At 44.0% G+C, this 9,971-nt stretch overlaps 1 long non-coding RNA gene across 2 annotated transcripts in view; it reads right to left on the bottom strand.

The window, feature by feature from the left end:
- Positions 1–268: 268 nt before the first annotated feature.
- The window catches only part of LOC110366119 (uncharacterized), a 52,533-nt gene continuing 42,830 nt past the window's right edge, over positions 269–9,971 (bottom strand). For both annotated transcript variants that reach the window (XR_010474001.1, XR_010474002.1), the window contains one exon: positions 269–4,767. This is a non-coding gene — a long non-coding RNA (uncharacterized LOC110366119). The remainder of the gene's footprint in view (positions 4,768–9,971) is intronic.

The raw sequence follows: 9,971 nt of genomic DNA, 5'->3' as shown, positions 1-9,971 counted from the left end.
CCTCAAAATATTCTTACAGCTTTAGATCTGCTTGCAGGGAGCAGGTGGGCCCCTTTGCTAGGAAATAGATGGAAAGGTGTTTCTTAGGTTAACTTCAGTTATAGAACAAGAACAGTACCCGGTTTTGTAATATAAGAGTAATTAATTCTGACTGTTCATAAAGGAAAACTCAGTATGGCCAGAAGAAATGATTTACACTTCTTTATATGACAGTGTTTTTCCATTCACCTTTTTTGGAGTGTTTCCTTCAAAAGATGTTAAGCCCATACATTACTATTTAAAGAGTCTAATTCAACCCAGGCAATAATGATCCATAAATATTCATGATTTTGTTTTAACATTAAAATAACATCTGTTTCAAAACATCTGCAATCTGTTTTCAATGCTTCAGTAACATTTAAATTAACTGTAACTAATACAATAAACCACTATTAGGGATAATGATAATGAAAGATGCCCTATTAAGAAACATGAACAACATGGAATTGAGTGAAAAACAAAACAGAGGGTGGAGGGGACGAACCCAACAGCCAGATACCAAAGCTCCTTGCAACTTAAATCCACCATTATGGGAGAATTTCCTCTGTGTAGGACTATTATTTAACCATTTCAGCTGCTGCATCTCAGATCTGCTTGAGTCTTGTTCAAATTTCCACTACAAGAGCAATAATTTATGGCAGAGGCGGTGTGACTGTGTTTAATGCTGGGGTGGGAGGCTTGCTCTCTTCAGCTGAAAAGGCCCACAAAGTATTTCTGAGCTGGAAAAGGCAGCCGGCGCAGGGCTCTCCCAGCCAGATGAGGTTAACAAGTCCATTAACCTCCCCGAATCTCCCCACCGCCCCGCCAGAAGTCCCCAGCAAGTGGCCATGCCCGGTGTCAGCGCTCACAGGTGCCGTCATACTCCAGGGACCAGAGTTAACCAAAACAGTCAAATTCCCCCCAAAAAGGGCTATTGTTTTCTGCTATGATTTCGCCTCTTTTTCTCCTTGTGGCCAGGAGAGATTACATCATGCACATCTGCATATGATTGCAAGGGAAAGGTGAAGGTCAGGCGTGTGACGATTCTGGGGAGGAAGGTTCCCATCCTTCGCCGGTGGCTGCTGGTGGGCTGACACTTGGCATTCACCAACAAGAGACCCACATGCACCTGCTGCCCATGTCTGTTGGCTGTAAAGTTTTACTTTGATGGAAAGTCTTCGTGGGTCAGATCATCAATCATAAATTAGTTTGTTTAAAAACTATATTTAGGCATTTTGTGACTTGTTTTGTTTTTTGTTTTTTAAGCCAGCTCTCTGTCTTTGCTTCTCCCACACCCTGACAAAAATCCAGGAGGTGTTGTTAATCTCCTGGACCAAATGCAAATGGAATAGCAAAAAAAGAAAAAAAAAAAAAAAAAAAGGATTACAGCAGCTGGGTTTGCTCTTATCTGATGATTTCTTTAAAAACAAAATTTTATGTTAAAATACATTTTTTCTGTCAAAACAAAGCCAGGACTTGCAACACATCTGTGCAACTTCAACACAGTAAAAGCAGCTGTTTACAGTGCCAGAGTGGCTCCTTTTTACCCCAAAAGCTCTAGGCAACCTAAAGAGGCCATTGCATAGGTACAAATAGCTCCAGGAATAACACCAAAGCTGTTCATCCTCATTGGTCTGAGCACTGCACCCCTGGCACAAACCCTGTACCCTGGCTGTACTCTTGGCCCCTGGCACCAGGCTGGACCAGTCCTGGTGGGCCACCCGGGAGCCTCCACCCCTTTCCAGCAGTGACAGGAGCCTGTGGAAAGCAGAGCATAAATCCAGACCATTTAAAGTGTGATTAAGACTTCCCCTGATTACTGCTCTGCATGATATTGAATGCTTCAGCTGTCGGTGATTTATTGAAGTAATATATAATATGCTGTATTCAGTTAACAGTCCCCATCAAGCACAATCTAGCTGAACCGAAAAAAAAAAAAAAAAAAAAAGAGAGTCTGTGCTCGAACTCTAAGAGGAAATCTCCCCGGATTTAAGGGAAATTGAAATATGCACATAGTAATCTGTGTCCAAAGCTTTTAGCACTTCAAAAAGCACCAGTTGCTAATACCACTGGCTAAAATCAGCATTGGTTCAACAACTAACGGTCCCAAAGCCATCCTCAACCGCTCCTTCCCCTACCACTGACAACTGGCTCCTTCACCCCAGCTGCTTTGAGGCAGGCACTTCAGCTTATGTTTTGGGGTTTTTTTTTCAGTTTTATTCCAGGGTGAAGTTTCAATTTCAGGTTCTTTGGCAAAGGGGAGGCTGTGCAGCAGTGTTTTGTGCATCACGACGAGCTCCAAACTAGAACAGAGAAGGTGAAACTGCTAGAAACTGTAACCTGAAAGTGAATAAACTGGGGCTGACATACAAAAAAAATCAAAGGAGAAAATAGCAATAGAAGCACTCAATATAGTTCCAGTATTTTTAATGTTTCTTAATAGAAGAAGTAGCAGTTATTTATGCAGGGAAGAAGTTCATTTGTTCTCATGTATGATATTTGAGGTATTATTGCTCCTTTAGGATCTGATTCAATGAGATACTTCCACAGTGGGCTAATTTCAAAACATCATTTTCAATTAACATTGATCTCAATCACAAGCCTCCCAAAATAAGGTAGCTGCATTAGAAATGCTAAGATTATAAATCAAATGCTTTCTTTGACATTTGTTTTTAAGGATCCATGCCTCCAGGTTGTTGAGTGTTTGTTGCTTTTGTTTGTTTGTTTGAGGGTTGGTTTTCTGGTTTGTTTTTTTGTTTGTTTGTTTGTTGTTTGAGGGGTTGTTTTTTTGGTTTATTTGTTTGTTTTCCACTGAAGACATAACCACAGGAAATCATTTCTGAAAACCAGCAGCGAGATCCTCTCGCACAAACACTCCCACTCCACAACCTGGGCCAGATGTGATGACCAGAAATCACAAAGATTTTCAGTGCCATACTAGAATTTCTCCAGCTCACCAAAAATGGCACCTGAAAACACACATGGGGTTTGGTTTCATTTCCTCAGTTTCTAAAACCGGTGAAACTAGGCCCAATACTGAGTCCGAGAAAGACTTTTCTTCAGCTCTGATATTCTTGCATGAAAGTCACAGAGTTGTTTTTTCTGAACCACAGCAGGAATCTGACTTACAGTCAGTGTCTGATGGATGTTGGTGCCCATGTCCGTTTCTGTCCCAACACAGTCCAGCAAACAAGGACACATTCTTGGCATTGGCCTGGCTCCACCGGCAAAGAGCAAGACTTCAGCTCATGTTTTTAGTTATTCTTCATCCTTCTGGATGCCAGCCAGATATCCTCCATGCTGACTGCAAGGACACATAGCCCCTGGAACAGAGTCCCTGTTGTCAGCTGAGACCCTAAACACATTGCCACCAGCAGATTTGCAAGAAAAGTCCTATTTACTCCCACAGCCAGCTTGATACAGCTGCGGAGGTGGTCAAAGCACATTTGGTTGTGGATTGGAGCACTCACTGAGCTCATGGAGGTGCAGAGTTTGGTAGCGGAGCTCTAGCACCTCTAAAATACACACTGACAAACAGATATATATATACATATATATATATATGTATTTCCTGCAATGAATGATGGTACATGTTGATGGAAGCAGCAAAAGTGCAGCCCTGACCTGAGGATAGGCCCATGCTAACTGTTTAGGTCTTGCTCCCAAGTCCAGGAGCCCTAGAGCTTCTCTGTAAAATGTCTCTAAGAATATTTTAGCCTGGACATCATATTTTTCCCTTAATCTCACTCAGAATCATTTTAGCTGAAACTTTCCAAATCAAGTTCAGCTGGAGGGATGGACCGTTAAAAGTCTGGCAAAGTTACATACTGCTGGGTCTTCAAATGGGAAGACCCAGGCAGCCACACAGAAACCTGGAAGTCCCAGCTCTGCTCATGAGCAGTGATAGCACGCTCCTCCTGAAACCCAGAGGAGCAACACCAGCTCAGAGCTTGGACAGTAGGAACCTCAGTATTGCAGCAGCAAAAGTATTGCTATATCTCAGGCCAATAAAGCAAAAAATGCATATGCAATAAATTGCCTTTTTCTGGTTGTTTTTTTTATTTTCTTTTTTTTTTTTTTCTCACAGTTTGATTATCCGTCATGATAAGACATTACTTAAAGCAGTGGTGACACTGTCTAATCATTCTTGTGAAATATAGACTTCTCTCTCCACTTCAGACAGAGCCGACATTAATACACATTTATGCAAAGCAGAGCTGGAGCTGTCAAGGGCTAATCTTTACAAGTATGATAAATGATGTTTATTTTCAGTGATGGAACGAAACACCCTGGCTGACAATAATTGTAATAAAAAGGACAGATCAACTTCTATAAAGTGATTGAATTACCAGTCTATTGCATTAATGCCTGATCTTGGCTATGTCATAAACCTGCTTTAGGTTACCAACGACTGCACATTAGGAAACATCCACCTTCAAATAGGCACTCTGACCTTGACCTGTGGGAATGCAGATGAGTCACTGCTGGATGCAGGTTTTGGCCACTCTTTCATTTGTTTACAGTAAAGTAACGTTTCCTCTTCTCAGGCCGACAAAACAGCATCCAGTGTCCCCTGAGCCTGGCAGAAAACTTGCAAAAGCTCAGCAGCTCTGCATGCCTCCTCCACACACAGACGTGATGTCCAGGCTCCCACATGCAGGGATGAATTTGCTGCTTGTGTCTGCAACGCAGGTCAGATTCACTACCCTTCACAAGGATCAGCACCAGCACTGTGGATTGCCAAAACTCCTTGAAGAAAAAAAATGGAAAAAGGTAAATCTTCCCCACCTACCTGGGAGAATGTCAGCATGCTCCACTGGACAGGGCATGATGCAGCCCAGGGCTGTGGAGAAACGGAGGAGATGTGTGTCAGACCACTGAATGGAACACCCACGTCCACTGTGCAGCCAGACCAGCCCCTAGCACAGATGTCCTCCACGTCTCCAGCAAAGAGAAATGTCTAAGATGTAGCCTTGGAGAATAGATCTCTCTTTGCCTTGGTCTTTAATTTTGCAGAGGACATTTTTATAAAATATGGACTCCAGAGAGTCCACAATATGTCTTTTAGTTTCATCTGTGCTACCACTCAATTTTCTGTGGTTGCCCTGCCTGCAACATAAAGGTTAAAAAACAAGGGCATTTGAAGCCCTTTACAGGCATTCCAGTATATGCAGGTGCTCACATATAGCATGGAAACACATACGTCAAGCAAACCCAGATAAGAGTGGGGCTTCTGCAGGTTTTTCCAGGCCCAGATTCAGGACTCTGCCACAATCCATCAAAAAATGGGTTAGATTAGGAGACCACGTGCTGCCTGCCCTGCCCTACACTTCACTTTAGCATCCATAGTATGACTGAAAACTCTCAGAAATAACTGGGTAAATTGTTTGCTTTGTAAGTAACTCTGTCATAGAAAACAAAAACATTTTCAGAAGGGGACAGATGTTGTGGGAAAAAGGTGGCCAGACAGACAAAGAGAATAAAGGAATGTGCAGTTATATCTGTGTATGTTTATACAAACATTCATGCATCTATTGCCATGTGTTTGCCTCTAACTGGGATTTCTGACATAAAACTGAAAAGGAAAAGTAAGAATAGGGTTCATAACAATTCTTCACAAAACAGTGTTCTGGAAAAACTTCGCTTCAGGTCAATTGAAATATTTCTTCACATTTTTGGTTATTTCTTTTATAGGTTTTCCATTCCATTATCTTTATAGTTAGTGTATATTTCATGTTTCAAGTATTCCGTGTTTCTCTTCCAGTCCAGATTTGTATAGTATTGTTCTGTTTCATAATTCATTTTGCATTCTTTCATGTAAGAATTTCCACTATAGTATACATTAATGCACAGTGGTGCCAAAGAGAAGTCATTTCAAACTGAAACTTGAAATGTCCCATTCTGACAGCTGACTGCTGTGAGTTTATTGAAATGAGTTATTCTGATTGTTTTCCTCTAAACTTAAGTTTGTCCGAATTGGCACATTCCCATGGGATAGTTTAGTTTCAGCAGAGCGGCATTTTCTGACAGTAGACGTTAAGCAGGAAATTTTCAGCCTTTCTCAGTCATGTATTTGTCTGCACGTGAGCGTGTGTGTGGTGCCACAGGGCAGGACCCCCCCAGGGCCTGGGAGGTGGGGACCACCGCTGGGCAGCAGGAGCTCTGATCACTGCCCAGATGATGGTTTCCTACACCCCTGGCTTCTATCCAGCTGGTACTGGAAGGGTGGTTTTACTCCTGAAGGTCCTAACAGAGATATTAATGATTTTGGAGTGATATAAAGCAAGTAAAAACAGTTAATCTAAAGAGCTGGCTGCTTTGTTGAAGAGCATCCTCCACATCAATTCCTTCCTGAAATAAAAGTTATTTCTGCTGGATCTCTGTTCCCAGCACTGCTCTTACAAGGTTTCAGCCCCTGCAGACCTGTCTGCAGTCAGAAATGTGACAGGCCAACCTGTAGCATGGCTCCTGTGGGCAGACATGGGCCCATATGGTGTGAAGCCAACAGATGTGGCAGGTTCCTGAGATGGTCCTTCAGCCATGGGGAGAGAGGAGGAAGATGGGCAGCCAGACCTGCTCTTTCAGCTGGAGCTGTGCAGGAGTCTCAAGGTTGGAAGCACTTCTGACTGACGGATCAGGGAAGAGAGGTACATGAGTGCAAATATTCCCTGTCCTACTACTATAAAGGGCAATGAAAGCTGCTACCCCCAAGCCCCTTACTCTCCCTTCCATTTCCTCCTCTGAGCACTGAGATTTGCTAATTACGCTACTGCTTATTAAAAGGTGGATACATGCATAACACATGTATCTCATAAAGAAGGCAGAAACCTGTAAATTACATCATATCCGAATTTTAGATGTCACATAATGCTATATATTCTCCAGGGTGAACTATTGTCAGAGTGAAAATCAACCTCATCGGCAGCTAAAGATTTTTTCACAGAGAGAAAGGATCCAGCACAAACCCCTGATCATCCAGCATTGCCTGTGTCTACACTTCCATGGCAGAAGTGCTTGAGGGCTGAGTCAGAATAGCTATAGATGCTTCTGTCATGTCCCACACATCAAAAAGACAAGCAGGGTCCCATTGTCCCATGATCCGAAAATGTCAGCAAGATGCCAGCATCCTCAAAGTATTGCTGACCCCAAATGTGCTGGAACTGGTGAGCCAGTCATGCAAAGTGTACTTGTTTAGCTAAAAGAAAGAAGAAGCAAATTTAAACAGAAGTATTTTTAAAGTCACATATTTGAGATTTTCCTCTATCTGGCTTTAGCTTAGTATTTCTGAGCACACTGAAGAGTGCAAACAAAGCCCTTGGTGGACAATGGGGCAGGAGCAGCCACACACAGACTGAGCTTTGCAAAAAAACCCAACAACCCAGACGGAAGCTGGGGCTAGAGAGTCACCATTCCCCCTGTTGTCCCCAGGGTCTGGCACTGCCACAGGACAATGCCAGCTGGGGGTACCCTCCTGCCCCTGGCTTCCCCATCCCTCCCCTTCCTCCGGGGCAGGAACAGCCCTGGGGCAGCTGTCACCAGCATGGCCATGTTCATCTGCCCCAATTACAGGCCACCGGGGTGCTAAAAAAATGTAAAGTGGCAAGAAAACTTGTGGTATTTTCAGAGAAAATGCCTGGCTTGTTTTCTTTGGGTACAAAAGCAGCCAGCCTGCACCCCACACTGTTCCAGGCAAGTTGCGGGATGAGGCCAGCATTACAAACCTCCCTGGCACTTCCCAGGAGGAGGGCAGGGAAACCTGAATGCTTTTAATTTCTAAAATAACTCGTTTACTGCCATACCAGTAACATTCTTACTTTTGTCTATTTTGTTTATACCAACCAACCTGTCATAAGGAAAACTAAAAACACATCCTTGCTTGATGAGAGCAAAGCCATCCCTCTTCCCCAGACGTGCGCAGAGAGAAAAACAGTGAAAATCCAAGTAAAGCCCCTGGGTGGTGGGGGTGATGCCTGGGATAGCAGCGGAGATAAGCCGGGGGCTGTGGCACACGCCACCCAACAGTGCCTGGCCATGGTGTGGGGCAGCAGCTGCCACCACCACCCTGGGAGCACCAGCCTCCAAAGTACTTGTCTTTCAAGAGGGGGCAATCCCAAACAAAGCCTATGCAGGATGTTGGTCCCCCAGCATGAGCACCACCGGGAGCTGCTCGAGGGGTGTTGGGGGCAGAAGGACATGTGGGAAGAGGTTATGTGATAACAGGAACCACGAGTCTTGTCCCCTTAAACCACAGGACTAGATCTCCAAACACAGAGGGAGTCACATCTCAATACCAGGTGTTGATAAAACAGGTTGTGGTCCCTAGCTCCCCCTTTCACCCCTCCAGCAGGAACTACTGCTCTTGCAGCTCTAACCAAAGCAGCCTGACCCACTCATGCTCTGTATGTTATGGGTCTGGACCAACTTGGGTGGGTTTTGCCTGGGGAAAGCAGGAGGCACTCACATAACCTGCAGTGATGCAACAACCCCAGAAAAGGGAAAAGCAGGAGGAAGCAGAACACAGAGATCTCATTCACCGGCACAGAGCAGCAGTGTGAGGCCAGGGGAGAGCAGGGCTGGGGTGCTGGGGTGTGGATGTGCTTGCTCACAGACATTGCACAGTGGAGGAGTCACGTGTAGGGCTTTTCCTGTGGCTGACAGAGCAGGGAAAGAGGTTTGTGACACCTGAGAGCATCAAAAGGCAGCAGCATGATAAAAATTGTGCAAACAGCAGGAACATTTCTTTAATAAGTCTCCAGACAGATAAATCACAGCTTAAGGAGAGATTGCAGTGCTATTTATTAGTCATTTGTGCATGATTTGCTCACACCATTGGTAGTGGAATTTCTTTTTCGGGTATTTAATTTTCATCAGAAATGATTTGTGTGCTGCATGGCAGTCCATACCAACACCACCACCCTGCAGTGCACAGGCACCTGTGACCAACCACTTACAGCCAGCTCCAGTCTTGAAGAAAAATGCTGATGGTGACCTCTAAAGGAGATGCCCCAGTGGTTAAATGCATCACCTTGTACCTTTCTTATTTTTCAGAGCTGTTTGGTTTCCTTGTATGGCTGAGTAACACCCACCAGCAGGTAGCACATGGTCCTTTAAGCTGGATCCCTTATTTCCAGCCATTTCCACATCCTATCTTCACACTGGGAAACAACAGGCTGGGTGGTAATGGGCAACAAGGCACAGAAAAGGCTGGTGTAAACGCAAACAAACACATACTATTAAAAACACAAAAACTACACTTCAGGAGACTCAGTTAAAATGCCACCCCAATTTGTACCTGCTGTTAATCCAAGGGGTTAAGTCAAAGCCGAATTTTCCCCCTGTATGGAACACCCAGCAATACAACAGTGCTATGACTAAAGTAACATTGCAGAAGCTCTATAGCAATTACTGCCATACAGGGGAGATCTTGCTATCTGACACTTCTCCAGAGCAAACGTTCCCAGCTTTTGGAGAAGTAATTAGCTGTCTTTCCAAGATCTTCATTGTGGAACCTAACTGTGTATTGCCTGCTAGGCAATTTTTGTTTCCACTAGCAAGAGGGAGAAAAGAAATACCTTGCATGGTAGCCAGAACCTTTCAAACTCTCCAGGACCAGCAACAACAAAGTCTATCTACTTGGAACAGTCTAACTTACCTACAAAGTAAAAATTATCGCTATCACCTCTTTTTCTTCTGATAGTTCAAGATACATTTATTTCTTTACTCAAAGCCCCACTTACCACAAGAAGCTGCCAAACAAAGGGTTGGGGCTTTGGAAACCATTTTCTGAGAAGCGTGAGGAATGCCAGACTAAGGGTCTGCCATCATGTAAAATCCATTTTTCACCTTATTCAGACACACAGTGAAATTCAGTCCCTTGTTTACTCCCTACTCAAGTCCTTGAACTTGCAAGAAACCTTAGGAGATATTCATTAGTGCATTGGTAACTAGAGAAC

Source organism: Columba livia, chromosome 7 (genome assembly GCF_036013475.1).
Source record: "Columba livia isolate bColLiv1 breed racing homer chromosome 7, bColLiv1.pat.W.v2, whole genome shotgun sequence".
In the NCBI taxonomy this organism is placed as follows: Eukaryota; Metazoa; Chordata; class Aves; order Columbiformes; family Columbidae; genus Columba; species Columba livia.
Note: the sequence above shows the minus strand (reverse complement) of the source record. Positions and strands in the feature narration are given on the sequence as shown.